Below are 26,174 nucleotides of genomic sequence, written 5' to 3'. Positions count from 1 at the left end.
CGGGCAGCACGTTAAAAGAGCACACTGGTCGCTCTAGAGTTCTGTAGATGTCATAGAACTGGTACGAGACGGTCTCGTGACTCTCCACTGTCAAGTCATTAGCATGAGCTAATCGTGCGTATGGAATCACGTTGGACATGAGTCGATTTGGAAACGTGACAGAATGTCATATTGGAGCCACCATGTCTGGTCGTGCTCAAGATCATACTGCGAATGAAGTCTGTCCAAACTGTTGGTGTACCAGCACGGATTGTTGAACGTGTCTAGAAGGAATGGTGCACCGTTCGTAACCAAGTAGCACGGCGTAAGAACAATGGTGGTAAAAAGATCGTAACGGTCGGGGAAAGCAGACAAGGGTACGCTGTCAACGGTAACCAGTTTAAAACTCGACTAGAATTACTGCTGTTAGTAAATTCAAGTCCATCTCAACTGGTTTTAGAGCGAAAACTGCGAAGGGAACTACATGTAATAGTCATTTCATCTACACCTACATCTACATTGATACCCTACAAATCACACTTAGGAGCCTGGTAGAGGGTTCATCGAGCGACCTTCACAGTAATTCTCTGTTATTCAAATCTGGAACAGCGCGCGAAAAAACCGGACACCTACGAGTATGTCTTTCCGTGTGAGTTCTGATTTTCTTTGTTTTATTATGATGATCGCTTCTCCCTACGTAGGTCGACGTTAACAAAATATTCTCGCATTCGGAGGGGAAAGCTGGTGATTGAAATTTCGTGAGAAAATTCCGCCGCAACGAGAGACGCCTTTGTTTCAGTTATGTCCACCACAAATCATGTCAGTGATACTCGCTCCCGTATATCTCGATAATACAAAACGTGCTGCTCTTCTTTGAACTTTCTCGGTGTACACCTTTAATTATATCTGGTAAGGATTCCACACCGCGCAGCAGTACCAAAAGAGGGCGAACAAGCGTAGTGTAGGCAGTGTCTTTAATGGATCTGTTGCATCATCTATGTTCTGCCAATAAAGCGCAGTCTTTAGTTCGTCTTCCTCACAACATTTTCTGTGTATTCTTTCCAATTTAAGTTGTTCATAATAGTAATTCTTAGGTACTTAGTTGAATTTATGACCTTTATATTTGACTTTTTTATCCTGTAACCGAAGTTTAACGGATTTCTTTTGGTTCAAATGGTTCAGATGGCTCTGAGCACTATGGGACTTAACATTGGAGCTCATCAGTCCCCTAGAACTTAGAACTACTTAAACCTAACTTACCTAAGGACATCACACACATCCATGCCCGAGGCAGGATTCGAACCTGCGACCGTAGTAGTCACGCAGTTCCAGACCAAAGCGCCTAGAACCGCTCGACCACCCCGGCCGGCGATTCCTTTTGGCACTCATGTTGATGACCTCACACATTTCACTATTTTTTGTCAATTGGCAATTTTCACAACATGCAAATATCGTTTCTAAATCGCTTTGCAGTTTGTTTTGATCTTCTGATGACTTTACTAGACCATAAACGACAGCGTCATCTGCAACAAAGCCGCGCGGGGTAGCCGCGCTGTCTGGACATCTTGTCCCGGTCCGCGCGGTTCTCCCCTTCGGAGGTTTGAGTCCTCCCTCGAGCATGAGTGTGTGTGTCGTCCTTAGCGTAAGTTAGTTTTAGATTTAGTGTGTAAGCTTAGGGACCGATGACCTCAGCAATTTGGTCCCATAAGACCTTACCACAAATTTCCAATTTCCAAATCTGCGACAACCTATCACGGCTGCTCGGATTGTCTTCTAAATAGCTTATATAGACAAGGAACAATAGAGGGCCTATAACGCTACCCTGGCGAACGCCAGAAATCGCTTTTGTTTTATTCGATGTCTTTCCGTCAATTACTACGAATTATGACTCCTCTGACAGGAAATCGCGAATCCATTCACATAATTGAGACGATATTCCGTAAGCACGCAATTTGACTACAAGCCGCTTGTGAGGTACAGTTTCAAAATCCTTCCGAAAATATAGAAATAAGGAATCAATCTGAAATCCCTTGTCAGTAACACTCAACATTAAAGAGCTAGTTGTGTTTCATAAGAACGACGCTTCCTAAATCCGTATTGACTGTGTGTCAATAGACCGTTCTCTTCGAGCTAATTCATAATGTGTGGAATGATGTACCTCTTAAAACACATCGCACTCAACGACATATAAAGCTGCACGTTGTCAATGCGCCGAACAACACGAAAACTGGACAGTAGTGAATCGCCGCGAGTAGTGTGGTCCAAGTCACGATATCGCTTTTCAGGGATCGCTGTATGCAAGCGTCAAGTACTACGACGGGTCTCCGATGCCTTCAAATCGCAGTTATGGAACCTGCAGTTCAGGCGAGTGGTTGATCTTTTACGTATTGGGTATTTTTCGTAGCATGACTTAGACCGCATCATTGAGGTTACCGTGGTTATGAACCATGATGTTTATTTCAGTTCTGTCGATTTTCGGTAGCCAACTGTTTGCCTGTCTTCTACACGTCCACGACGGGGTATGCTGTGGCAGCAGCCGTGTTCCCAGGACTGCACGACCACGTTCCTTTTTTGACGAACTCTCAGGCATCCAGTCGCTCCTCGACTTTCTCGCCAGATCAGCTAATTTATACGTGCGGTGTCTGTTCTTTTTGACATGTCGGAAATAACAGACACCACGCACATAAAAACGGGGGAGGACCTGAAAGTGAAGCACAATAATTGTTATCTCCAGTGGTATTGCGGCTGGACTGTTGAAATTTCACGACGTTATCGTTTGAAGTTCGTGCTACAGAGAGTATTTTGTTTCAATGTACAGCTCTAGTGAGACAGGCCTGAACTCCTAAATAAAAATAGAGCGTATGTTACTGTCGTCAACTTGTGAAGAGCAGCTAAGCGTAGTTCGATATTCGTCATCCGAAGGACATAAACCGAGTGCAATTCCCAGGAGCATGAGTGGCGTGAGTAGGAATCATTGTGTGGACGGTAGCAATGTCTCCAGGTGGTGTGCGTTCTGCCAAGACGGCCATGTGAACATTATGGCTCTGAGCACTATGGGACTTAACAGCTGTGGTCATCAGTCCCCTAGAACTTAGAACTACTTAAACCTAACTAACCTAAGGACATCACACACATCCATGCCCGAGGCAGGATTCGAACCTGCGACCGTAGCAGTCGCGCGGTTCCGGACTGCGCGCCTAGAACCGCGAGACCACCGCGGCCGGCATGTGAACATTAGTGATAGCCATGCCCCGGGCGGCCGGCAACAGTTACAACCGTACAGTATGTCGGAGCCAGTGCGACAGCAATTTTGAACGACTGGCATGTGGAACTGAGAAACTTATCGCGGAAGCTCATTATTTCTTATGGTGCGGTCTACGATATTTTCCGTGACGCTGTAAAATTTCGTAAAGTTAGTGCTCGCTGGGTGCCTAAGAGCCTGACACACAACAAAAAGGGCCAAATTTGGGTGGGAGGTGCTTCACCATCCACCATACCTCGCACTGTTGGACTTCCACCTGTTTGCTCCCACGAAGAAATTACTGGCCGGCCAGCGATTTGAGAAAGATACGGAAGTGAAATCAGCCGACTGCAGATAGCTATACTCCAATCTAATGGACTTCTACCAACAGTGGATATTCACACTGCTACCACGATGTGAGAAATGTGTTGAGCGCGTTGGTGACTATGTAGAAAAGCAGGTAAAAGATGTAAGTGCATTTGCTTTTTTGTTTTGTTACCTATTAAACATTTTAATAATAAAGTTATTATGAGTTACTTCCCTCGTATATGCGCCTTGACGGCAAATAACATCGTCAGTGCGGATGCACTCTTCGTTCGACCTCTTGCAGGAATCAGTTGAGGTCGCGGGTCATGAGAATAACGGACAGGGGACACTACGTATTTAGTGTGTCATTTATGGGAATTTGGGCTGAACGGGAAGCGTGTTGGCATAACCAAAGTTGTTAAGACAATCGCTCACGACAAGCAGGAAGCCCCGGTTCGGGTCCCGGTCTGGTATAAATTTGATTTATGTCAGTGTCCAGTTGCACCTGATGTTGGAATTTCTGTTTTGTCATGTCATATCACTCAATCCTAAACCGCAGAAAATATCTAATACAATTTGGAACTGCAGGTGAAACCAAGCGCTCCGTATCCCCGTAATTATGTAGCTCTGTAGGAGTTAATCACCAGTGAATGGCTTCAACTGGACATGGCATTCTTGAAGAAACGGTTAGACTCTCTTCCTTGGCGAACTGAGATGACTATCAAGGTTGGACGCTGCGTTACATGCCATTAGACTGATGTGCCCTGAGCAGAGTAGTTCTTTTGCCTGGCGTGCTTGTTTCGTTGAATACAGTATGTAAAATAAAAAATAAGATTTGTTAGATATGAATATAATGTTCAGGTGAACTAAAGATTCCTCAGCTGAAGACTTCTACGTGCTTCAGCGACCACACTGTCGCAACACTCTGTGTCATATCGATCGGAGGTCTCCGCGCTGCTGCCTAAATTGGTTGGAAAATTGAGTATCAGTATGACCTGCGTTAGGGGCGCAAGAGTATTGAGGCAGTCTTTAGTGTTTAAATTCTAGTATCGATTCTGTTGCACGTTAGTTGTGTTAGCCTCGTACAGATTATCAGGAGGGATTAACCTTCGCGATTCTCTCTCTCTCTCTCTCTCTCTCTCTCGAAGAGTCAAAATTTTGCGTTCTCAAACCCATAGCATTCCACCGAATGGGTATACCAGATTCCAAATAGAGGAAAAATTTCAGTTGAGAGTAACATTAAAAAAAACTCGTTATAATCATGTATATGACAACAACATGGCTGAAACTGCAGAGTAGCTTTTGTTGTTTTCAAGACAGAAGAGAGGTCAATTGGAAATTTACTATTTTTATATATCTACATTGAACTGGAACCAGTCACTAAGACACGATAGAGGTAAAACGATTTCAGAAAGAAGTTTCCTGTTTTAGGCAGGTGCACTACTACTGTAGTGTTTAACATCCACTTTTTTTAAAAAAAATTATGTCGTTACCTGCACGGAAATAACTGATATAGACAATAAAGTAACTGATGTGTTGAATGAAACCCACCATTTGTTTTCATCTTGAACGGATCTGTTTTCCTTCAGAACATAACGAAAAGTTCCATCTACTCGAAATTAGACCTTATGTACCACATCCTTTGAGTTAGTTTAAATGTCAGATATGAGGAGATAAAGCTGCTTTTGATATATGATGAAGTTACGTGTGGTAAGTGCGGATTATCAACCAAAAAAGTACAATCGTGCCTCCTTATACACATGTGTTAACTATTCAGCTTTCGTACACTGTGAAGCAGAGAAGAAGGCGACATGTAAACCTCTTAGGCCGGATAAGGCTAAAAAGACGATCTCTAAGGCAAATTCAAAAATGTCTACCGCTGTTTCGTCTAATAAGGAGAATTACTTACAAAGAAAAAAATTAGAACCATTAAAATATTGACTTAGTAACTTAAGTGAAGCCCACTCGGTTGGCCGTGCGGTCTAACGCACGGCTTTCCGGGCGGGAAGGAGCGCCGGTCTCCAGCAATAATCCGCCCGGCGGATTCGTGTCGAGATCCGGTGAGCCGGCCAGTCTGTGGATGGCTTTTAGGCGGTTTTCCATCTGCCTTGGCAAATGCGGGCTCGTTCCCCTCATTCCGCCTCAGCTACACTATGTCGGCGATTGCTGCGCAGACATGTTCTCCACGTACGCGTACACCACCCTTACTCCACCACGCTTACACTCGTCTGGTGTGAGACGTCCCCTGGGGGGTCCACCGGGGGCCGAACCGCACAATAACCCTGGGTTCGGTGTGGGGCGGCGGAGGGGTGAAGTGGACTGTGGTAGTCGTCGTGGGGTTGCGGACCACTGCGTCTGCGGCGGGGACGGAGCATCTCCGTAGTTTCTAGGTCCCCGGTTAACATAACACAAGTGAACTTTAAAATTTAGAAATTAATATTTAGCCTAGCATTTCCCTTAGTGCTGTCGTTCGTGACACCATAGCACTGAGTGAAAAAAAAAAGACAAATAACACACACAGGTAGCTTTGATACTGGCACTTGTTCGTTTGGAATCTCTTTGTCGTGCCAGTTTCGTCACCCGTCGTACATACTTCCCAGTACCTGCGTCGTTTTCACCGTGTTCAGGCGGTTGCGTGTTGTTGAAAGCACCATATTGGCAGTGAAACTGGCCTCATATACTAAATGCTGCCACAGCACTCACAATATTATAACACGCACACTGCATTCTCCTGAGGGCTTCCGTCTTCATATGAACTTTTGGTCAGTCCATGGGTAATAAAGCTTAGTGACAGCGTGTGTAAACGGTCTGCAGTTGCTGTAATTTTGGTAACACGATCACTCCTTACCAGACAGTTGGCTGCTCTGATGCGTTTTATCCCTACAACTCATGACTGCAGTCTTCACTAATAATCTCTACTGAAAGAAACGTTATGCTCTGCCATCTATCTGTGAACAGTGTGGCCATTATTCTCTGACTGCTATCTTTTGGTTATTTCAGGATACGTGTCTCAGGTGACAGTTGAGTATAGCCACGACAGTTGTTATCGTGGCTACAAGAAACTGCTATAGCAGATAAATGAATAAAAGAAACAAAAGAAAAGAGGAGAAATAATGTTCTGTGCTCGTTGTTCTGATGTTGTGGGTAACTGTGCAGAGTGCAACGCGTTCCCCAACACAAAAATCATGCAGTTAAACCATTCATATGCTGACAGTTTATGGCGCTTACAAAATCAGCCAGACGTGAAACACACAAAAAATCGTCGTTACTCTTCGTTTTATGATGTACACGCTATTAATTTTCAGAGTACGACGGAAGAACCGAGATATTTTGTTACCTGGTATATACGCATTTATTGCTGTACGGCTTTTTCAGAATATTCCATACCAATATAATGTGATGTTCATTGTCTCTCGTTGCAGGTCAAGGCGTTGTGGATTCACAAACTGAAATGGTAGTCGTTCTGTTACATTACGAGATAAATTTCATTTTTCACGAAAAAATTTACCCTGGGTTTCTTGGCTTAGTCAGGACCATTTATCTGAAACCGACATATAAATGATATTAACACAGTTTTCTTTCCGTTGCACGATATAACTTTCATACGTTATGTACTTGGGAAAAGAAGCGTTTTCCTTAGTATAGTCCTTTCTTTATGCAAAGGAACACTGTAGACTATTGATATTTCATGTCTTTGTCATAATGCAGAGCTCTGTGAATCTTATCCCGCTTTGAGCCACCATTAATCTCTCATACGTGTCTCCACTACCCTGAAATTTCTTTGCGTATTTACCATATAAATATCGCAGTATGAATCATTTTCACGAGAGTATATTGGAAGCTGTTTGCTGCGATAACGTCTGGCATGATCCAAGATGTACAGAAACAGAATACCGTTTAGAGTGATATCGTGATACACCCGTAGAGAATAAATATCAGTTGAGTGAGCATTCGGATGTGCAGAATGAGACTGACGTCCGCACAGCTCAAGTCCCGTGCTTTTGGGACGGTGCACTATATCCCGTATAGCGCTTAGCGCACCTTGATTGTAATTACTTCGTTGCTACAGATAGATCACCTTCAGGTGTACAGTGAAACTTTGTGTACGCCTTTTACAGACATCTTAACAATTTGATGCCAGGAACTGAAATTGGCTTAAAGATGTGAAGAGCAGTGGCATCGTGCTTTTTCGCCGCAGTATCATAGCTTACATTCCACTTTATTTACGTTTTCTCGGTAACGAGATCGTGAGTGAGAGCCAACAATGTTTTTTACGTTTTCTATTGCACTGTTCTATTGTTCTAATTCTGTTGTTCTAATTAATTACGTTACAATGACACTGCAGGGGGCGCCGAAATGTCACGAATTTAACGATGCGTTTGGAACTGTGAAATTGTTACAGCAAACACAGGAAGCGATTTGCACCACCTGCTTGTGCATTACTACATTAAATTTTTCTTTATTTACGCTTCTGTTTTTTGTAGACAAGTAAAATACCTAGAACATTTTTTTGCCATCTCATCAGAAAAGTAAAAACATACACTATGCATAAAAAACAAAAAATAAATCAAAATTAGAGCTTGAATTTTGGGCTAATAAAAGGAGTGAGGGCCAAATATATATGTATGGAAAACTATTTCCTGCAGAAATACTTAGATACTGACAAGAGCCTGAGAACCTAATAGACTGAATGACGTTAATCAGACTGTCATGTATAAATTTCATCTGCGTGTTAACGTAGCACCGATATGTATACGCTGACTGGCAGTTTACCCAAACGCACTTACAAATTTATCTGGCACTTGTCTCGTAAACACATGACCATAAAATCGCAGAAATTATCTGTACGGTAGAAGTCTTTATAATACCGTGTCTCGATATTTTTCAGCACGTAAAGATATTTGTTGTATATACCTATGTAAATTAACTGGTCCTTTTCTCACATACTTCTCTTCACATCCGTGGCAACGAAAAAATCGTACCATAGCTGTTAGTGAAGCTCATACGTTCAGAAACGTATATAAAACAGGCGAATACGTTTAATGTCCAAAATTAGCTATTACGGCAAATTGTAGACAAGCAGCAAAGTCCAAAAATCACTTGACTAGACCGGTTTGATTTTGAGAACGTGAGCGGTAGGCTATGCTCACCCCATATAGGGACACAGCCAGTGAACATATCAAAATTCACTTGGTATTAATCTGATTTTTTACACATTAATCAAGGTGACATTTTGTTGCTCGCTATCAGTGAAGACAACATTCTTATTACGGAAGCTCAATAAAATGTTTCTGTTTTAATTGCTGATTTTCTGTCACAGGGGTTAAAGCATCTGACACTCGCTGGAGAGAAAGTGAAGACCGAATCGGATTGACAGCAGGAAGAAGTTACACTGTTCTCCCGACAGCTTTCAGAGGTATGTCGATTGGTGTCCAACACTGCCTGTTCATTAGTTGTGTTTTTTGTCTTGTTTACAACTACTTTTCTACTCTCCTTCCTCCCCATCCCCCTCCCCCGTCCTAGAACCTTACACTTATTAAGTTAGCGATCATGATTTAATTCGGGACCAAGTGTGCCGTTGTACAGGATGCTTTTCGCAGAGGACCACTATGACCAGGTGGTTGAGCGGCATACATACAATATGCTGGTGCGGCAGGTTTAGTCTCACCCCTGAGTGCCTTTACAACGACAGTCTTTGCGCTGACGCGAACGGGAACGACGGCTTGCACTCAGTTGATGATATTATTACCTGTTTGACGACAGGAAACACTATGACAATGTACTTTTCTACAACTGACTCTCACTGGGCGGTTTTATCGTTTATGAAAGTGTTTCTAAACTGTTTGTATATCAGTTTTACGGACGACAACTTCTCTTAAGTTACAGATTTTCGCGCCCTATACTGGTGGCTAGCCATCTTGGTGACCTGTCCTTACGCACGTAAACTATCGCTTGAAGATAGCGTAGCATCCGAAACCGGCCAGTCGTGTGAAATAAACAAGAATTACAGCCTGTGGCTGAAATGCTGTTGTTTCAGAAATTTTGTGTGGCTGTGGTACCTGACTGTTAAGAAAAGCAGCTTTCTATGGAGCCCATTAGTACCTTCATCAATGGCGGCAGCCACCACTGTATGTTGTCAAGTGCAATTCGAGATAACTGAAGTGTGTCTGAACGGTATTTGTGGTATATCAAAGAGACAAGTCAGTCTGCACATTTCAGTCATAATCTTTATCTCGCAGTGAGTTTTCTAATCACATCTTAATTGTACCGTTTCACGCCCCTACGCTTTCGTCGAGTTTTATCGAATTCGACACTTAACCCAGTAATCTTTATGTTTGTGGTTTCCCTTGGATTTGCAGACACCATCTTACTTCAGTAATCCAGCGGCGACCTCAGATGCAATGAAATGACCATCCCCGTGGCTAGCTGCATGAGTTCCGTAATCATCGTTCATGCGAAACACAACACGCTCTCTTATCGCATGATGCCTCTGGAGGAGTATCATGGATACACGCAACTCAGTAGATTCAGTTTTATAAACTTTCCACACGATACCAGTCGACACTATTAAAAGAATATGCTTGTATGTAATGTGTAAACACATCTGCGACTGATTTGATAAAATCTTTGAGAAGCAAATCGCAGAAAGTTGTTATCGATGGAGAACTGTTGTCAGACAGAAGAAATAGCGTTCCAAGGGAGGTGTAATAGTGCCATTGCTGGTAATGTTATCTACATATCTATTACTAATAATAAAACTGTAAAATCGCCGTGTCTGTCTGAAAACAGTATCTCCAAAACTACGAGGGTTGCCCAGAAAGTAATGGACCGCATTTTTTTCTTCAATAGTTCTTTATTAAACATAATGAGAATTACACATACGAAAGAATAGTGTTTTATCTACACATCATATTTTTCCACGTAATCTTCATCCCGTTCTATGGCCTTCCTCCAGTGCGATACAAGGGCGTGTATATCCCTTGTCCTGGTGGCGGAGCCAGTGCTGCATTGCGTGAATCGCTTCCTCATCGCCTTCAAAATGTCTTCCACAAATGGTGTCCTTTAAAGACCCAAACAACTGGAAGTTCGAGGGGGCTAGGTCAGGTGTGACAGCCGTGGAGGGTCTCCCCGACCGCTGCAAATCGTGGAGCCCCGTCGAACCGCCTTCTGATGACCTCATCCTCCGTGCCCAGTGATTAACTGTACTTTTGTCGACAGCAGATGCTCCATAGACTTTGCACAAGCGTTTGTGAATATTTACCACAGTTTCTTTCTCTGCAGTGAGAAATTCAATGACGGCACGTTGCTTGTAACGTACATCACTTACAGACGCAATTTTGAAACTGTCCTGCAGCTACTGTATCTGTCGGAAGTGGCGGAAACGTGGCGCACTCACTCAGTAGACTTCAAATCATACATACGTAACGTTTTGCATTCGTAGCATTGTTATCGGCACAGAAAAAAAAAGTGGTGCATTAGTTTTTGAGTAACCCTCGTACTTCACGCAATTACATGGGGTTTCCACAGGTAACGTGACAGTAACTTGGGGCAAGGTACAGGCGTTACTTCATCAAAATCGATTCGCGAAAAACTACCATAATTTAATGTTTTATCTAAAATCGTCGTGTCTGTCTGTTTGAACACTCTAATCTCTAACCCGTGGTCTATGGGTAGCGTCTTTGATTCGTAATCAAAACGTCTTCGGCCCCGGATTCGAATCCCGCCGCTGCTTAAATTCTGATTAATAATCGACATTGGCGGCCGAAGACTTCTGGCATAAGAAGTCACCCCTCATTCTGGCAACGGGCTTGTCATAGAGGGCGGAGGAGCCAACGGAGGTTTAGGATACTCTCTTGTGCTAGGGTTGGTAAACTGCTCCTAAAGACGGAAAAATAAGCAATGATCAATGGCATGAGGATGCAGAAGGCAAAGGAAACCACTGCATTAAAGACAGGTAACGTGTATCCACAGGACATGTAGCCTGTAATTGAAGAAGTGTCATGATGATTTCTCCATTGATAAAAGATTCCGGAATATTCCCCCATTCGGATCTCCGGGAGGAGATTGCCAAAGGGGAGGTTACAATGAGAAAAAGATTGAATAACCAATGGAAGGATAATATGCCACGAGTCTGGGGTGGAATGTCAGAAGCTTGAACGTGGTAGGGAAACTAGAAAATCTGAAAAGGGAAATGCAAAGGCTCAGTCTAGGTATAGTAGGGTTCTGTGAAGTGGAAAGAAGACAAGGATTTCTGGTCAGATGAATATAGGGTAATATCAACAGCAGCTGAAAATGGTATAACGGGACTAGGATTCGTTATGAATAGGAAGGTAGGGTAGAGGGTGTGTCACTGTGAACAATTCAGTGATAGGGTTGTTCTTATCAGAATCGACAGCAAACCAACACCGAGAACGATAGTTCAGGTATACATGCCGACGTCGCAATCGGAAGATGAAGAGATAGAGAAAGTGTATGAGGATATTGAAAGGGTAATACAGTATGTAAAGGGATATGAAAATCTAATAGTCGTGGGAAACTGAAGCGCAGTTGTATGGGAAGCAGTAGAAGAAAGGGTCACAGGAGAATATAGACTTGGGACAAGGAATGAGAGAGGAGAAAGACTAATTGAGTTCTGTAACAAGTTTCAGCTAGTAATAGTGAATACTCTGTTCAAGAACCACAAGCTGAGGAGGTATACTTGGAAAAGGCCGGGTGATACGGGAAGATTTCAATTAGATTACATCATGGTCAGACAGAGATTCCGAAATCAGATACTGGATTTAAGGCTCACCCAGGAGCAGATATAGGCTCAGATCACGATGTAGTAGCGATGAAGAGTAGGCTGAAGTTTAATACATTAGTCACGAAGAATCAATACGCAAACAAGTGGGATACAGAAGTACTAAGGAGTGACAAGATACGCCTGAAGTTCTCTAACACTGTACATACAGCAATAAGGAATAGTTTAGTAGCCAGTACAGTTGAAGAGGAATGGACATCTCTAAAAAGGACCATCACAGAAGTTCGGAAGGAATACATAGGTACAAAGAAGGAAACTGCAAAGAAACTATGGGTAACAGAAGAAATACTTCAATTGATCGATGAAAGGAGGAAGTACAGAAATGTTCCGGGAAACTCAGTAATAGACAAATAAAAGTCACTGTAGGACGAAATAAATAGGAAGTGCATGGAAGCTAAGACGAAATGACCGCAGAAAAAATCTGAAGACTTCGAAAAAGAAATGATTGTCGGAAAGTCAAAACAACGTTTGGTGACATTAAAAGCAAGGGTGATAACATTAAGAGAACAACGGGAATTCCTCTGTTGAATGCAGAGGAAAGAGCGGATAGGTGGAAAGAAAACATTGAAATCCTCTCTGAGGGGGAAGATTTGTTTGACGTAATAGAAGAAGAAACAGGAGTCGATTTAGAAGATATAGGCGATTCAGTATTAGAATGTCCGCCTCTGGTAGCTGAGTGGTCAGCGCGACGGAATGTCATGCCTAACGGCCCGGGTTCGATTCGCGGCTGGGTCGGAGATTTTTTCAGCTCAGGGACTGGGTGTTGTGTTGCCCTTATGATCATCATTTCATCCCCATCGACACGCAAGTCGCTGCAGTGGCGTCAACTCGAAAGACTTGCACCAGGCGACGGGTCTACCCGACGGGAGGTCCTAGCCACACGGCATTTCCATTTCCAGTATTAGAATCAGAATTTAAAAGAGCTTTTAGGGACTTAAGATCAAATATGGCAGAAGGGGTTGATAATATTCCATTAGAATTTATGAAATCATTGGGAGAAGTGGCAACAAAACGATTATTCACATTGGTGTGTAGAATATATGAGTCTGGCGACATACCATGTGACTTTCGGAAAAACATTATGCGCACAATTCCGAAGACGGAAAGACCTGATAAGTGCGAGAATTAGCGCACAACCAGCTTAACAGCTCATGCATCCAAGGTGCTTACAAGAATAATATACAGAGGAATAGGAAAGAAAATTGAGGATGCGCTAGATGACTATCAGTTTGGCTTTAGGAAAGGTAGACTAAAGAAAAATGAAGACACGTTCAAAGGATTTGTCGACCTGGAAAAAGTATTCGACACTGTAAAATGTTGCAAGATGTTCGAAGTTCTGAGAAAAGTAGGGTAAGCTATAGTGAGAGACGAGTGATATACAATATGTACAACACCCAAGAGGGAATAATAAAGCCGCGCGGGATTGGCCGAGCGGTCTAGGGCGCTGCAGTCATGGACTCTGCAGCTGGTCCCGGCGGAAGTTCGAGTCCCGGAAGGGCATGGGTGTGTGTGTTTGTCCTTAGGGTAATTTAGGTTAAGTAGTGTGTAAGCTTAGGGACTGATGACCTTAGCAGTTAAGACCCATAAGATTTCACACACATTTGGAATAATAAAGAGTGGACGACCAAGAACGAAGTGCTCGTATTAAAAAGGGTGTAAGACAAGGATGTAGCCTTTCGCCCCTACTGTTCGATCTGTACATAGAGGAAGCAATGATGGAAATAAAAGAAAAGTCAAGGAGTGGAATTAAAATTCGAGGTGAAAGGATATCAATGATACGATTCGCTGATGGCATTGCTATCCTGAGTGAAAGTGAAGAAGAATTACATGATCTGCTGAACGGAATGAACAGTCTAATGAGTATAGAGTATGGACTGAGAGTAAATCGAAGAAAGACGGAGGTAAGGGGAAGTAGTAGAAATGAGAACATCAGGGTTGATGGTCACGAAGAAGATGAAGTTAAGGAATTCTGCTACCGCCGGCCGGTGTGGCCGTGCGGTTAAAGGCGCTTCAGTCTGGAACCGCGTGACCGCTACGGTCGCAGGTTCGAATCCTGCCTCGGGCATGGATGTGTGTGATGTCCTTAGGTTAGTTAGGTTTAATTAGTTCTAAGTTCTAGGCGACTGATGACCTCAGCAGTTGAGTCGCATAGTGCTCAGAGCCATTTGAACCATTTTTTTGAATTCTGCTACCTAGGCAGGAAAATAACCAATTACGGACGGAGAAAGGAGGACATCAAAAGCAGACTAGCAATGTCAAAAAGGGCATTTCTGATCAAGAGAGGTCCACTAATATCAAATATCGGCATTAATTTGAGGAGGAAATTTCTGATAACGTACGTGTGGAGTACAGCACTGCATGGTAGTGAAACATGGACTGTGGGAAAACCGGAACAGAAGAGAATCGAAGCATTTGAGATGTGGTGCTACAGACGAATGTTCAAAATTATGTGGACTGATAAGGTAAGGAATGAGGAGGTTGTGCGCAGAATCGGAGAGGAAAGGAATGTGTGGAAAACACTGATAAAGAGAAGGGACAGGATGAGAGAACATCTGTTAAGACATGAGGGAATGGCTTCCATGGTACTATAGTTCAATTCTTTTATCTTGGCGGCTCGCGCATGCCCGCCCAGACGCGGGAGATTGCTGCGTTGCCAGTTGAACACGACGCACGCGCCAATAGAAGCAGCGCCATAGTATAGCATAGTTCACAAGCTTACGTCTAGAGGGGAGCGCGCAGTTCATGAAGTAAAGCCACCACGGCCGCATTAACCCTTTCGCTGCTACAAGAAAGACGTGCTCTCTGCATTCCGCGCTGTGCGCGATTTTGTCACTGCACTGCTCGCCTGTGCAGACACATCGTGTTCCGACTGCTTTGACACTCTTATCAATCGATTCCACAAAAACTATTTGGCCCAAAAATTAAATTTTTACACATCTTCTTGACTGACACCTTCCCCCCATAAATGACTTAATTTTGTTTCGATGTTCAGCGCAGTTATTATGCAGCATTAAATATAGTAAACCATTGCGCGAAATTTTGAAGAGTTTGCAGAGGTAAAAGTCCATAGAGTATACTTTCAGTATGGTCGATTTTAGTTGCCACAATGTTGAGAATGAAATGTGGACAAGATAAGTAAATTTCATATAAAATTTACTGTATAACAATAGCTCATTTAAGTACGACATAGGTGTCGTATTATGTAATGTTGAGAAATATTCCGTCTTTCGCGACTGTAACAAAAGTTTTATTTACACTGAGCACGTTTGGCTTTATTTTAAAGCACTTCAATCAATCAAAAGGAAGTAGACAAAATACATTAAACAAAACTGTGGACTTACAAAAACATTAGGACTTGAATATACCGTCTATCAGTGAAGTGCTCTGAGCTATGTTAAATATTTTTGCGTGTGGCACACACAAACATCATTTATTTGCTAAAACACTGATCTGCCAACACAAACGTTGAATATTGTGTTACCGCAGAACAAAACTACGAAAGATGACTTGGCAATTGAGGAGACAAAATACTGTCCTGTGAAGATGCTTCAAAAGAGAGAAACGCGTCTGGTCTAAATAAGCCCCTTATTACAGTTGCAGAAGAGGAATATATTTCAGTACCATTGGTAAAACTGGGACTGTGGAACAAAAACAAGAAAGAGAACATGAGTACCATTGTGTACGTGCCATACCTTTCCTTGATTGAAGTGCTTTAAAATAAAGCCAAACGCGTCCGGTGTAAATAATACTGTTATTACAGTCGCGAAAGACGGAATATTTCCAGTCGCGAAAGACGGAATATTTCTCAATATTACATACAACACCTATGTTGTACTTAAATTAAATGAGATATTGTTATACAGTAAATTTTATATGAAATTTAGGTATCTTGTCCACATTTCATTCTCAACATTGTGGCAACTAAAATCGACCATACGGAAAGTATACGCTATGGACTTCTACCTCTGTAAACTCTTCAAAATTTCGTGCAATGGTTTACTACATTTAATGCTGCATAATAACTGCGTTGAACATCGAAACAAAATTAAGTCATTTATGGGGGGAAGGTATCAGTCAAGAAGACGTGTAAAAATCAAATTTTTGGGCCGAATAGTTTTTGTGAAATCGAATGATAAGTGTGTCAAAGCAGTGGGAACACCATGTGTCTGCACAGGCGAGCAGTGCAATGATGACAAAATCGCGCACAGCGCGGAATGCGGCGAGCACGTGTCTGCAGCAGCGAAAGGGTTAATGAAAAGACAAAGCACTAGAAATTTCAAAAAATTGCATTCAAACGAATATAATTCATGAAGTAAGGCACTTCGATATTGTTTTTAAATAATGAAAATATTAAGCACCACACAAGGTTTGAACTCATAACCTTTCGCGTAGCAGCCCAACTCCTTATCCGTTACGCTAACGCACCTCGTCCGACTACATAACGACATGAGGACTATAACACATCACGCAAAATACTGATAAACACTGTTGGTATGACTATGAATTACTCACACTTCGTCGAAGTACAATAGGAAATAAACAATTACCGCTGTTCTTTATTGCGAAAAACTGGTTCGTGAGAGTGATACAAACACCTTTCCTTGCCATCCCCTGAATTAGGAGTCTTATTGCTTGTTTGGTTTAATTAATTAATAGAATATGAAGCAATTGGTATAAAGAATGCTTTTTCCAAACTTTCTATAAAAGAAAGTCTGCTATCAAGACATTGCTTTTGTTCTATTACTTAATTTATGACTGAACGTTTCTAAAACTGAAGACACTCGTCCATGCTCTGCACTGCAGTCGAGATGTGGCAACGTCGTTCCCTGTTCATTGGCTGACTGCGTTTTGTGACGTCAGATGCGCAGAACGAATCTAAACTCGGCCGCCAACATAAATGACGCGCACTTTAGAGGGAGCTGTAGAGGGCTAAAACTGTGGAGGTAGACAGAGATTGGAATACATCCAGCAAATAATTGAGGACGTAGGTTGCAAGTGCTACTCTGAGACGAAGAGGTTAGCAGAGGAGAGGAATTCGTGGCTAGCCGCGTCAAACCATTCAGAAGACTGAGGGGAAAAAAAACCTCCAAAACTACATCTGCTGTAGGTGACTGTGGTGAACCACGGCTGCGGAGATGTGTACAGGGGAACAGACGTGCAACTGTTGAGCAACTGACCGCCCAGACGAACCAAGGGGCTACTAACAGTATCTTCTTAACTAACGCTCAGCGAACGTTATGGCTTATGGGCTTCCGCAGCATAGTTCATGCACCCATGCTGACTGCTGTTCATTGGTGACGAAGGATGGAATTTTCACGCCAATATCACACTACCGAGCTAAGTGGCACAGAGGTTAGTACACTAGACAGGCATTCGGAAGAACGATTGTTCAAACCCGCATCCGGCCATTCTGATTCAAGTTTTCCCTGATTTCCCTAAATCGCTTCAGGCAAATGCCGGGATGGTTCCTTTGGAAGAGCACCTCCGACTTTCTTCCCCATCCTTCCGTAATCCGATGGGAATGGGCAATATCAGAACTTGGCGTCCACTGAGTGGCGACAGGTGACCTTTCCAGGTGGATCACATTTTACAGCGTGTAACGTCTGAAGGAAAACACACTACATCAATCGTCTGATGGATCCAAGCCGGAGGAGGGAGCATTATGGTTTGGGGATCTTCTCGCGGCATTCCCTGGGTGGTCTCGTCATTCTGGAAGGCACAAAGAATCAACACAAGTATGCATCTATCCATGGGGACCATGTCTAACCCTGCATGTGGTTAGTTTTTCCTCGTCACGATGGCATCTACCAGAAGGACAATGCAACGTGTCTCACAGCTCGCAATATACGTGCGTGCGGTGTTCGAAGAACACCAGGATGAGATTACCGTACTCCCTGGCCACCAAACTCCCTGGACTAAAACCCAGTCGAGAATGTGTGGGGCCACTTCGATCGGGCTGTTCGCACCATGGACATTCAACCGAGAAACCTAGCGCATCTGACCACGGCACTGCAATCGGCGTGACTTCACAGAACCTTCTAGAACCTCACTGACTATCTTTCTGCATGTCTCGGAGCGGGCCGCACTGCTAAAGGTTAGCTAGGACTTTGACAGATGGTCACATCACTGCGACAGGACAGTGTATTAGCCGGTGTCTCAGACTTTTCACACGCATATACATCATAGCATGTTACCGATAGATGTTGTACTAATATTAAATGAGCTGTGCACTAAAATCAACCTTCCATATGACTCATCGCAAAATGCTGTTAATATAGAGATAAGTTGTCCACTTTCGTAACCTAAGATATGTGGTTGCGTCTGAATATGAGACTGAGTCATTGCTGGATTCAGTCAGATTATACTATCTTGGAATAGCAAACTTTGGTTATGTGAAGTGGAATCATCGTACAGATGAATCAGCCAGCATGCTTTCATTATTTGGCAGAATAACGGAAAACTAAATTTTGTGTGTGGAAATACAAAACAGTTTTGCAATTTACAGTGAAATGTGGTAATGTACATGGGTCTCGGTTTGATTAACGGAAAGGAAAGGAGGGCTGCAGCACTGTTAGGAGGCCGGCCGAAGTGGCCGTGCGGTTCTAGGCGCTGCAGTCTGGAACCGCGCGACCGCTACGGTCGTAGGTTCGAATCCTGCCTCGGGCATGGATGTGTGTGATGTCCTTAGGTTGGTTAGGTTTAACTAGTTCTAAGTTCTAGGGGACTAATGACCTCAGAAGTTGAGTCCCATAGTGCTCAGAGCCATTTGAACCACTGTTAGGATTGCTTATACCCTTGGAGGATGCAGCAGAAACGCCGCAAAATATATGACGATAGACACTTAAAAGAGAGGCGCCGATTATCTCGCAGAAACTTGGTTGGGCTATTCCAAGATTAGGGTAGAACCTCGATATATTTTTATCTTCCTACTTAAAGTTGTTATGGAACCTTGAATATAAAAGTAAAGTAATAGTAAGAACAAACATGCAATAATTCAAAGAGCTGTTCCTGAATGGATCAGCAGAAAAAAACTAAATTTGCGGTACTTAAGTTCTGTCTCACACACTTTATAGTTATTCGCAGAACATGCAGGGTGTTCCAAAATAGGGAACTAGCGCCGTAGGTGAACATTTCGTTTCCATTGATAAAAATTACACGTTCCTTGTAGCAATGATAAAAAATGTTTGAAATGATGTCCGTCAGCCAGAATGCATGCATTTCAGCGCCGCATAAAATTATCCCGCAATGTCTCAAATTTTTATGTTGCCCGTTACACAGTGTGATAGGCAGAAAAGACCTTGCCAGAATGAGATTTTCACTCTGCAGCGGAGTGTGCGCTGATATGAAACTTCCTGGCAGATTAAACCTGTGTGCCGGACCGAGGTTCCTCGGGACCTCTGCCTTTCACGGGCAAGTGCTCTACCAACTGAGTTACCCAAGCACGACTCACGCCCCGTGAGTCGTGCTTGGGTAACTCAGTTGGTAGAGCACTTGCCCGTGAAAGGCAGAGGTCCCGAGTTCGAGTCTCGGTCCGGCACACAGTTTTAATCTGCCAGGAAATTTCAGAAAAGATCTTGTTAATCAGTTTCTTATCAGTTTCTATTTCGCCGTCATACAGTAACAATTTATGTGATCGTAAAGAGAAAACACTGCAGGAGTGAGATCCGGCGAATGCTCTCACCATGCGACACGATCATTTTGTCTAATCCGACGATGAGCGCATCAGTGGTGAAGGTGGTCACGAACATTAATTTTGAAGTGGTGTGGTGCTTAAATCACGTTCTCTCTGTCCAAATATTTTGGCCAATATCTCGGACTAACACTAGCTAATGCGCACCAAAAAAACCAGAGCTACAAGTTTTCTTGCAACTCTTGTACTCTGTCCACAAGCAGATGCAGTTTACCATGGATGAAAAGGGGCCTGCAAGTTCGACACGCCTTCGGACAGAAGACGACACCACAACAAACACCTGAAGGGAATAAACCCACAACGACAAAAAAGTGGCAGGATTTTGGGGCGACGAAAGATCAAGTGAACGTTTCGCCCGCCGGTCAGTACTAAATCTCTTGCAGGTTCAGTAAAGTATGAAACCTGGCGTCTACCAGATAACGCGTGGGTGCTGAAAGGCGTACTTCGAACAGACCATTCTCAACGTTGAAAGAAAGAGCACCGAACTAAGACGGCACACCGATCTCCAACAGCCAACGAAATCAGCAACTGCTGCAAACTGCATAATCCGTAAAGTGAGGCATGAAGCCACAAAAATTTTGAAAACTATGTCCTTCTTTTGTGACTGTCTTAATAAAGAGACCATCGAAATTGGTCTACAAAGAACATAATCCACAAGAATAATGGATTTAAATTGATTGAAGTGCAGAACGCACGGTCTACATCTACATCAATATCTACATACTCTGGAAATCACACTTAAGTGTCTGGCAAAGGCTTCATCGAACTTGGAAGAGAAAGTTGGTTACTGAAATTTTGTGAGAAGATTCCGCCGCAACGAAAAACGCTTTTGTTTTAATAATGTCCTCCCAGAATCCTGTATCATGTCAGTGACACTCTCTCCCCTATTTCGCGATAATACAAAACGGAATTGGTAGCGGGGGAGCGGGCGAGGGAGAGAGAAAAAATTTATATGACTCAGGACCTCAGTCAGCAGCAGTTATCTGATGATGATGGCACGCTACGCCGTCGAAATTTCGTTCTATAACGGGCAAATCAACCGGCTGTATGTCTGAGAGACTTTCAAGAAAGGTCACGTTAGGTGACCTTTTAAAATTCCAGTCCACAAGCTGACAGAGAATCGTTGCTCGTGAACTGAGATGAGCGTGACTTAGTCATTTTCATGACTTTTTTTTACAAAATAAGCGTCGATTAAACTGGCTGCACTTCTTTACATTAATGATTCAGCATCCAATAACAGAAATTCCACAAAGAATGCCTATAACGCTGTCACCCAGCTGATAGGTATGACGTGTTTCCAAGAGTTTTATCCGATGTCGCAAGACCATAGGATCTACATCAGGGCCGTCCAGTCATGTGCGGAGTTACTGCAACATGTGCAACTTCCTGATCACAGTGTGCACACTTACTAGACATGTAAACAGGCATACAGAACCGTCACCGCTCATTTAGTGTATGTTTCTAAGCACAGATGTCGCAGCTTCACTTTATCCACTAACTAGTATACACTGTACTCTGAGAACACTCGTGTTCTTTTCACTGTGTGCAATGCAGTCATGCAATGCAATGCAGTCAAAGTTATCGTGTTATTCCATCGCCCTATCAACAAACGCCGCGGTTCTACAACAAAACATAAAAACAGATGGTGCATAAATACGCCGGATTGCCTTTACGCCCACGGTAGGCACCTAAATATCCTTCAAGGCAAGGGTATCGACCATCTCTCTTAATAATTAAAGGATAATTTTGAAGCACATAAGTATATCGTGAACAAACGATTCGATATCAGATTTTTCAGTTAACAGTGTGCAGGGTGAGGAACACTTACTGAATAATAATTTTAAATTAGAAAAGAAAGAAATCTGAAACATGATTGTCATTGGTGATGTGAAACGATAAAGTTTACATCGGGTACAAGAGCACGGTACTTTGTTAAACGCAAGCAGCCGCAAAGATTTTCGTCATTTATACGAGATCGATACCTTGATTTATTCATTTTGCATTATGGAGAAAAATCTTTCGCACACATAAGTAGATCCGAATATGGGCTTAACTCTCGCAGCTTCGTGATGCAGGCATGGAAGTTCTTGCTGCGGAAAGTTTTTGTAGAATTCGTTGTGCTTCGTACTGCAAAGAACTTGTCTCTCAGCCGTGTATTGCACTGCAGATCGATCAGGCCTATCTGTGGAGGATTCGGACCATGTTCAACTGATACTGGAAACGGCCCTGCACAGCAACGAATGGTGGGAGACACACTCGCAACATTTACAAATCGTGCTCGAAATTGCTCCTTAATTTTTGCAATTATTGACACATCTTTTTGAAATCTAGCACTTAAGTGGACAAATAAAGAGTAGGGAAATGTGCAGTGTTTTCAAACAATAGTTGGGTCTTCCAAAGAGCAAGCTTGGTTTAAAAATCATTTACTTTTTCCAACTTGTCAAAAATAAATTATTTTCAACTTGCAAACTATCGCTTAGGCTGGTCACGTGAGACGTAATGTGCACGAGAAATCCAAGGTCTGATATCCAGCAACAGTCTTCCAATTTCGGTTCACTCTTTCCATTCTCATGTAGGAAATGTACTACGACTAAATGTAAATCAAAAAATCTTTTCAGCATTTTACCTCGACTGAGCCAGCGTACTTCGGTATAAAAGGTACAATATGTGATCAGAAGTAACCGGACACCCCCAAAACCATACGTTTCTCATATTAGGTGCATGGTGCTGCTACTTTCTGCCACGTACTCCATATCAGCGACCTCAGTAGTTATTAGACATCGTGATTGAGCAGAATGGGGCGCTTCGCGGAACTCACGGACATCGAACATGGTCAGGTGATTGGGTGTCACTTGTGTCATACGTCTGTACGCGGGATTTCCACACTCCTAAACATCGCTAGGTCCACTGTTTCCGATCTGAAAGTGAAGTGGAAACGTGAAGGGATACGTTCATCACAAAAATGTACATTCCGACCTCGTCTGTTTTCTGACAGAGACCGCCGAGAGTTGAATAGGGTCGTAATGTGTTAGGCAGACATCCATCCAGACCATCACACAGGAATTCCAAACTGCATCAGGATCCACTGCAAGTACTACGACAGTTAGGCGGCAGGTGAGAAAACTTGGATTTCATGGTCGAACGGCTGCTCATAAGCCACACATCACGCCGGTAAATGCCAAACGACGTCTCACTTGGTGTAAGGAGCGTAAACATTCGACGATTGAACGGTGGAAAAACGTTGAGTGGAGTGATGAATGTGGTACATGTTCACATACGTGTGTGAAGTCCTACGTGATCAAAATGCTGAGGTCATCGATCCCTTGACTTACAAACTACTTAAACGAACTTAACCTAACTTATGCTAAGAACAACACACGCACACCCATGTCTGAGGAAGGACTCGAACCTCCGGTGGGAGAGGCCGCGCAATCCGTGACAGGGCGCTCTAAACAGCGCGGCCACTCACAAGGTGGCGATCCGATGGCAGGGTGTGGGTATGGCGAATGCCCCATGATCGTCATCTGCCAGCCTTGGTGTTGTGGTGTGGACGTGTTTTTCATGGAGGGGGCCTGCACCCCTTGTTGTTTTGCGAGGCACTATCCCAGCACAGGCCTACATTGATGTTTTAAGCACTTGTTGCTTCCCACTGTTGAAGAGCAATTAGGGAATGGCAATTGCATTTTTCAACACGATCGAGCATCTGTTCATAATGCACGGCCTGTGGCGGAGTGGTTGCACGTCGATAACATCTCTGTAATGGACTGGCCTGCACAGAGTCCTGACCTGTATCCTATAGAACGCCTTTGAGATGTTTTGGAATGCCGACTTCGTGCCAAGCCTCACCGACCGACATCGGTGCCTCTCCTCAATGCAGCACTCCGTGAAGAATGAGCTACCATTCCCCAAGAAACCTTCCAGCACCTGATTGCACGTATGCCTGCGAGAGTGGAAGCTGTGATTAAGGCTAAGGGTGGGCCAACACCATATTGAATTCCAGCATTACCGATGGAGGGCGCCACGAACTTGTAAGTCATTTTGAGCCAGGCGTTCGGATACTTTTGATCACATAGTGTATGTCGGCGTACTCTTCTCCTAATTCCTCCAAGAACAGCCGAAACTGGCCATGGATAAGCTGTTTTCAGATACTTCAGAATATGCAGAACAATGTCCATAATTTTTCTAACGTTAGTGATTTTGCTCAAAGCGCCTCTCGATGTGGAATGCAGTGAAATCCATACAACGTCTCTTCTGTGCCGCCCTAGATCATTGCGCATCGGCGCTGTGAGTCCTCTGATGGCCCCGCATTGTCTGTGCTCCATCCGTGGCTACTGAGATTAACTAATTCCAGTGTTTACCGACACCATCAATGTCTTGCTCGACAGCTTTGAGTAAGTCTACACCTGTCATAGTCCCTTTCGGAGGCACTAAATCCAAGACGTCCTCTGGTACATGCAGAGCGTTTTCGATACCTCGTGGAGTATATCACTACCTGAGCTGTATCTGTAAGATACAGTCCTTAGTCTCATTTACCAACTGTCTGTGCACATCGCCGACCATAACACTTATACGTCGTGTCAGTATTTGGAAATACCGATTTCTTGAAACGTGCTAACGTACGTGGGACACAAAAGTTGTACATCATCAGTGAAATAGTCTTGTACAAAACCCCCTTCGAAAACGATTTCCCGGGTCTTGCTGATCTTAATGCAGTTTTGAAATTTGCTCGCAGTGCAGGTGTACTGTGATTGTCATTCTGGAAAATTGAGAACAGTATGTTGTACATTAAAATAGATGCAAATGTAACGCAAGAAACGTGCCGACGTTGGCAAGTTGAAGAGGTAGCAATTATTATGACTTGAATTATAAACCCGTTGATGTGCCTCATCCATTTTCTTAAGCGCACTTAATTTGGCTTGCCGTTCTTCACCGTTCAGTACACGAAACTCATCTGTATGAAATGAGCTGTAGTGTCTTTCAGTCGTGAACTTGTACTGGCCGCTATTGTTCGGTGGCACAACAAACACTGAGAGTTTTCACCTACTGCTGTGTTGAAGTTCCCAGTCGTGTTAGCGACTGAGACACAGCTGATGATGATGTTGTCGTTTGGTTTGTGGGGCGGTGAATAGTGCGGTCATCAGCGCCCGTGCAAAGTCCCAATTTTTTCATAGTCCAAGTTTTTTTACACAGTCCAACCTAGCCGCTGTCATGGATAATAATAATGATGATGATGATATGATGAGGAAAACACAAACATCCAATCCCCGGGCAGAGAAAATCCATCACCCGGCCGGGAATCGAACCCCGGACCCCGTAATCCAGAGGCAGCAACGCTAGCCACTAGACCACGAGCACTGAAACGGAGATCTCCCGTGGGTTGTCTTTTTGCCACATTCGCCAATTCTCTGTACATCCCTCGGAAGGCTACAGTCGCCAGAGGGAAGCTAGGCTGGGTGTGCTTCGGTCCTCCTTGTACCGCGTAAATAAGGAAGCGGAACTGTCGCCGCTCATTTGGTGTACGTGTCTAGTCACAGATGTCGCTGTTCCGCTTTTCCCGCTGGCGGGCGCACCTATGGCGCACTTCCGCACTTCTTCACAGTCTGCAACATTTGGCCGGCCGTGATTTACATGAATGAAGTTATAAACTTGGACTGCAAAGTTTTTATTTTCAAATGAACCATCCGATTTTACATAGATACATCTTTAACAACATGCACATGCCACGTAGGAGTACTTTTACAATTACATTTAGGATCGAAGTTTGTATTTACCTTTCACAACTGTAAAATGTGACCCCCCCCTCCCCCGCGACGCACGAGATAAATCCGGATGATTGTGAAATTCATCTCATATTTTTACGATCTGGAGCTACTGGGTCGTCGCATTCACCCAAGGTTTTTGGAAGGAGACCCTCAACATTCCCGCCCCCACCTCCATCCCAAAAAATAAATAAATCCCACCCCCATCCCACAAAAATAAATAAATCGCATACTCTCAGATCAGGCGACCAGTGGTGCAGTGCGACATCTGTACGCTCCACACAGTTGATCCAACTTTGAGGCGAGCGTATGGAGCCGTAGTTTCGACGAAAATCACGCTGCATAGTTGTTAGTGAATTTCAGAGGTTCGAAAGGAGAACTCAGAATGCCTACTGTTCC

The 26,174-nt window shown here is 43.5% G+C and overlaps 1 protein-coding gene across 1 annotated transcript in view; it reads left to right on the top strand.

Annotated features, from left to right (window-relative positions):
- LOC124594036 (probable inactive tRNA-specific adenosine deaminase-like protein 3) overlaps positions 1-26,174 on the top strand; it is a 376,463-nt gene that overhangs the window by 158,403 nt on the left and 191,886 nt on the right. Inside the window, exon 3 of the mRNA XM_047132386.1 lies at positions 8,847-8,942. The gene's annotated coding sequence lies outside the window, so the exon portion shown is untranslated. The remainder of the gene's footprint in view (positions 1-8,846; positions 8,943-26,174) is intronic.

The sequence above is a fragment of the Schistocerca americana genome, chromosome 2 (genome assembly GCF_021461395.2).
Source record: "Schistocerca americana isolate TAMUIC-IGC-003095 chromosome 2, iqSchAmer2.1, whole genome shotgun sequence".
NCBI lineage: Eukaryota > Metazoa > Arthropoda > Insecta > Orthoptera > Acrididae > Schistocerca > Schistocerca americana.
The sequence above is the reverse complement of the archived record's forward strand: the minus strand, read 5'-3'. Positions and strand labels throughout refer to the sequence as shown.